This window comes from Camellia sinensis, chromosome 3 (genome assembly GCF_055761805.1).
Source record: "Camellia sinensis isolate YWXY chromosome 3, ASM5576180v1, whole genome shotgun sequence".
Taxonomy (NCBI): domain Eukaryota; kingdom Viridiplantae; phylum Streptophyta; class Magnoliopsida; order Ericales; family Theaceae; genus Camellia; species Camellia sinensis.
The window spans coordinates 33,596,665-33,602,793 of NC_138963.1; positions in this window are offsets into that span (position 1 = coordinate 33,596,665).

Consider the following 6,129-nt stretch of genomic DNA (forward strand, 5'->3'; position numbering starts at 1 on the left):
TATAATGAAATACACCATCGCTTTGATAATATTTTCTATCCTTTCAAGCCTTCGACCATGGACATTTTCCAAGTCATCAAGCCTCGTCCTTACATTGTTCAAGTGTTCTACTGTTAAAGCATCATAAGCTCTAGTGTTGGAAGGGATTCTGGACGTAACGTCTTCATCATCGTCATCCACGAACTTGAAGTAATTGCAATGGGGAGTGGGAGTGGTACTCTACAATACATGACAATCAGTTAGTTGAATACGACAAACATTAATGTGACTACTAAAGGATTAAAATTTGCAATACATACTTACATATTTTGATGGGCAAACAAAGAACAAACGCCCTTCATTTCCATTTTCATTGGTTCTTACAATACGTATGGCAGCGGTTCTTCCACAATTACACAGCCTCGTTTGTAATCTTATGTTGCTAATGTTAGAAGAAGAAGCCATTTTTTAAATCTGCAAACATGAGAAATTTGTAGTGCTCTGCTATGCTTCTGTTTGATGGGGTTAATAACAGTTCTATTTGAATTTGAGGGAGAGAGTGTGTCTTTATTGAAAATATCTATTTGTTCAAACTGCCATGTTTAATAGCATTTGAACAGAGGTTACACAGACTAAACTGTTAATAGCATTTGAACAAACATCGCAGCTCAAAATACACACATAGCATTTTCAAACTGAACAAATACAGGAGTTTCAAATATCGCAGTTTCAAACATAGCGTTTGTGATTAATTACGCACATGTTACACACATAGCATTTTCAATCTAAACAAACATGGCAGTTTTACAAACATATGAGTTCAATGTCAATTCAATTATCAATCACACATGTTAAACAACTATTATCAACAAATCATACTGAAGTGAAATGATTATGGCCAAATTGTTGGAGACTGTGATTCAGTAGTTATCAAACTGAAATAGTTATCAACAAATCACACATGTGAATTTCAACAAAGCACACTGAAATACTTATGAACAAATCAGCAATAGTTATGAACATTTAAGTTCAGTTTGATAGTAATTATCAATGTTGATAATAGTTAATTCAATTCACGCAGCTAACATATTAGTTGATAGCAGTTCATTACAACAAATCATGCGTGATTGACAACAAATACACCAAAATCACATTATCAATCACACATTGAAAATTACACAACTATATGCATTTGTTCAACTAATTATCAATCTGCATAATCATGCTATGTTCTGCAAAGATGTGATCCTTTCATTTTATGTTCGATCACTTTCTGCATAATCATACTATACGTTCTGCAAAATTTATACTTTAACTCTACAAGGTAAATGCATATATGTTCCGGACAATATGTGCCACATTTTTCAATCATACCATTTATCGATCTGCATAACAGTAATTTTCAAAGCCCTACTTTTAAAAGCCTAATTTTCGAAGCCGTAATATTCAAAGCCCTAATTTTGAAAGCCCTAATTTCGGAAGCCCTAACTTCCAAATTTCAAATCTACATTGTCAAGCACAACCCTGACCTTTGATTTTAGTGTTTGGAGGACGAACCTGGTTCATCTATGGCCTGAAAGCCCACGTTCTCGTCAACAAATTCCTTTGCTACAGCCGATGGTGGTCGCGATGGAGCTATGGTTCGCGAAGCAGAGAAAATGAGGGCTACAGCAGTGGGTTGGGTTTACGAGTGGGTCGCCGTCGGGAGTGGTCGCCGGTCAGGCTGGGTTCGGTGGAGGAGGAGTAAGTGTGAGAGTGAGGGGGAGTGAGAGTGAGATTGAGGTGTATACTCTATAAAACCTGTATAGCAGAGCGGGAAAACAAAAAAATTTATTTCTTTATTTTAATTTTTAGTGAAAAAGCCAAAAATTCACTGAAAAAATGAAAAAGGCAATAACACATCGAAAAATTAAAAAATAAAGATTTTGTCTCTACTTTTTGCACATCTTTTTGTAAAAAACTAAAAATTCGTCTCAGACGTACTGGGTATGTTTGGTTTGAATTTTACAGATGAGTTTTAGGGAAAAAAAATCCACAAATTGTTTGGTTTGACACTTTTCTCAAAAAATTTCGAAAATCAGTTTCTCTGTTACACATCAATCAAGCACTTTTTCTCTCTCCTCTGTCCGTCTCAATCACTTTTTCTCTCACACACATCTACTCAATTCTCCCAAAATATCAAATCATCTCAAACTCCTAAAAAAAATTTGTCACTCAAAATATACAACCAAACTAACCAAAAACATTTGTAAACTCTATCCCCAAATTTTTTTTCAAAAAGAACTCTCCCAAAAACAAACCAAACAACTCACTAGTTTTTTCTAGCTCATATGTTACCCAAATAGCCAAACATTGCAAGAATCAGGCTGTTCCCAAACGAGGCCAGTCTCCACTTTAGTCATGATGCAGGCAGCGAGAGAACATTGAACTGACAACAAATGTAGTTGTGAGATGGCAATAATAGTACTGGTAACTATAACGGGTCGAATTGTTACTGAGGGAATTAGTAGTCAGGGGACTGACAGTGATGGGACTACAAGTAATATTGTCATGGTGTAGTGCTGGTTTGGCATGTCTTCAAGAAGACAATAAGTAAAAAAACTTACTGAACAAGGTAAAAAGTTACCGCTACACACAAATTAAAAAATTTAAAAACATAAATTGCTTGATGCAAATTACAAGTAATAATGGAAGACACAGTGATTGGTCTGTCCCGGAACAAATTACAGATGGGTGCACAACAAAATTACACAGGACAGTGTTGTTCGATCCGTGGGAGCTTATCACAGGTCTCGTTTTCACAATCTGAACCGTTCAATGTGATGGTGTTATAGTTAACGCATATCGCTAACTATATGATCAAATAAGTTTTGTATAAAAATATGGGATGGTGTTATAGTTAACGATTGAAGAAAACTACATCGATCAGATACCTATCGATATTCGATCAACGTGATTTTCCATAGGCATGTAGTACTCGACGAACTGTACACATATAATGATTCAGATTATCAAAATGGGTCCCCGGATGGGCCCCACGGGCCAAACAACACTGTCCAATGCAATGCCAAATATTTGTGTATTCAGAATACGTTGGGATTATGATACCCTCGATATATATGTAGATTTGCTGGTTTGGCCCCTGTTATCCTATGTAATGTACTTACTGTGCTTCCTTAGAGCATCTCCAACGATGGATTTCTTTTTTCATCAAATCTGATGAAAAAAGGATGCTTTCCTCAATTTGATACCACTGGCTCCAACGCATCACCTTTTATCAAATCTGCTCCGTGGACAACCGGTTGGTCGACCGGCCGGTCGACCAAGAGGAATTTTTTATTTTTTATTTTTTTTGAACTGTTTGAACCTATTTTTTTGAACAGTTTGAACCTTTTAGTGGTCGACTGGTTGGTTAACCGGTAAGTTAAATTTTTTTTTTTGTTTTTTTTTTACTGTTTGAACCCTTTTTTGGGAACTGTTTGAACCATTTGGTGGTCGACCGGTTGGTCAACCGGCTGGTCGACCGGTTGGTCTCCCCCAACGATCATGCACAGTGTTTTGGTTAAATGCGGAGCCTGTCCTCGATTTGGTAAAACGTTTGGTGAATTCTCGATTTGATATCAATTTGGTGAAACCGTTGGAGCTCTAAATAGTGCTTTTTTACCAAATTTCAAATTTGATGCTAGGTTTGGGGAAGCGTTGGAGATGGTCTTAGTAATTAAGTTGCTGTCTCAGTTTGTTTGTACTTATGCGTTCGATATGTCCAGTCCTGAACGAAAATAATTTATGCCTCGTTTTGCATGTAACAGTTTTACCTTTAGAAGCCAACAAGCACTACCAAACAGCAACAACCCTAATTGTAACTCCTAGCTTTGAAAACAAAATTAACTATTAGTAATCCACTACTTATTACTGTGAATAAGTAGTTTGTTATAATTCTATCGCTAACATTCTAGTTACATCCGCAGTGGATGTGTTACTTTATTTGTTACTGTCAGCTGTTAAATTTTTCCTAACAAAGTTTCTTGTTTGTTGATTCTGTGCAACGGTAAGGGCAACATTACTGACCATAATTACTGTGCAATGTTAGATTGCCTGTTAACAGTGGCTACCATTTTTACCGTAGGAGAGGAGGCAGGGAAATGCTGGGAGAAAGCCCTCCCGAACATCCGACCGAGAGTCACACCGGACGTCTACTATGACAATATATGTATCGGTCGCTGAACTTTATGTTTTTATAATGTTGGGGTTTTTTGCACTTGTTTGCAAATTTTTGCCGCCTTCAATTTTTTTGAAACTGAAATTAATTGTACACATTTGTATATTAAAAAGTCATATTTCACAACCCAAACGGAACCCATATTTCACAAAAAGTCAAAAAGTACATTTATTTATATTAAAAAATTGAGGAAAAACAATTGGACTAAAAAAGTGCAATTTTTTTCTTTTTGGACTACAAAATTTAGTACAAATATATGGATGATTGGGTTAACTTTTTGACTGTTTATAGGAAAATGTGTACTAAAAAGTTGTATTAAAAGGTTTGTGTAAGGAAAAATTAGAATTCGGAATTGTGCAGCCGTAATTTTTGCCTTTTGGTGAATAGAGACAACTTTTTAAGTTTTTGAGTAACTTTTTGACGTTTTAATTTTTTTCCAACTTGCCAAACTTGGCCTTAATATGTAGTGTCACGTACATTTCCGTTTCCCTCCCAAATTTGGAACAAAAACCAAAGTCGGCAGACAACGCCCATGAAATCCCATAGATGCAGTACTTTTCATGATGACCCACATGGCGTAGCCTTTCTAATCTCACCAACTTATTTCCATTTCCTTCATACAATTTCGGCAACTTCGCTGTCCCTCCTTCTCTCTCCATTTCGGTTTTGCTGTCCACCTCCAGTAACACACTCTCTCTCTGTCTCTCCATTTCGACTGCGCCAGCTCGCCGACGATAACACTGGTCATTTTATCAGGCATGTGTGAGTCTGTCTATTTTTTCTTGATTAAGCACATTATTATTATGCCTTACTGTGTTCCCCTCGCACGACATTACCATTTCTCAACTATTAAACTGTTCCTCGTTAGGTCATTGAAACCATATGTACGATTAGGTATACAAAGTACACGGGTGACAAACTGATATTGCCATTGAGGAGTTCCACAGTGACAAACGGTCTTGGTTGAGTAGTGTAGCCGGTTTTTTATTTCTCAGCATGATTGTAAGTTGCGTATGTGTGCTCCTAGGTTGAATGTCCGATGTGACCCTGTTTGAAGTGTGCGTATTGGTTGTTGTTTCTGGCTTGAAGTCATGAATACTATAAAACGAGTACAAAATATGGGCAATTAATTTTCGTAAAACAGTGGCATACCATACGTGCATAAATTAACGACAACATATCGTACTTGAACAATAAACGAAAAGTACCACTCGTACAATGTACGTACGACTGAATGGTCCGTTCATTGCAAGTTGTTTACAATCAATTTCGTTTTGTTACAATTTGGGAGTAACGTTCTTTCTGCATCCTTATCAATCTTGCATGAAATTCTTTGCAGTAATTATCGTAATTGGATATGGGCGACATGTCAGACGATGCGAAGCAACAGTGAGTTTATGTCGTTCACTATTTGATACAGTTAGTTTTGCAAGGATATGTTTCGTGTACGTACTGAATTCCACGGTCTGTTCGTATATGACATATTGTGGCGGTATGTACTGTCATCAGGAGGCTGTGCGATTTGTGTTTCACACATTTGCGATAGCCTCAAATTGCACCATGAATTTCGTGTAATGGATTAAAACTGTCAATTTCTTAGAAGAATATGTGTACATACGGCACATGTCGCGTATTTTGCGGAGAGAATTTGTGAAATCCCTAATTGACTGAGTAATACTAAACCACTTCAGTTAATAATTTTCGGTGACAACGAAAAACGACATTACCAATTTCATGAAAATGGCACAACTTTGGAAATAACAAGGCAAGATTGACTACCTTTAAAGTTAACCGACAAAGATGATAGAATGCACAAAACGTACATACCTCCGATCTAATTTGGCCTTCAATAAAATTTCATTTACATTGATATTTGTTACAGGCAAAGGAAAACATTGAACCCAAGTGGCAAAGGTTCACGAATCAAAATG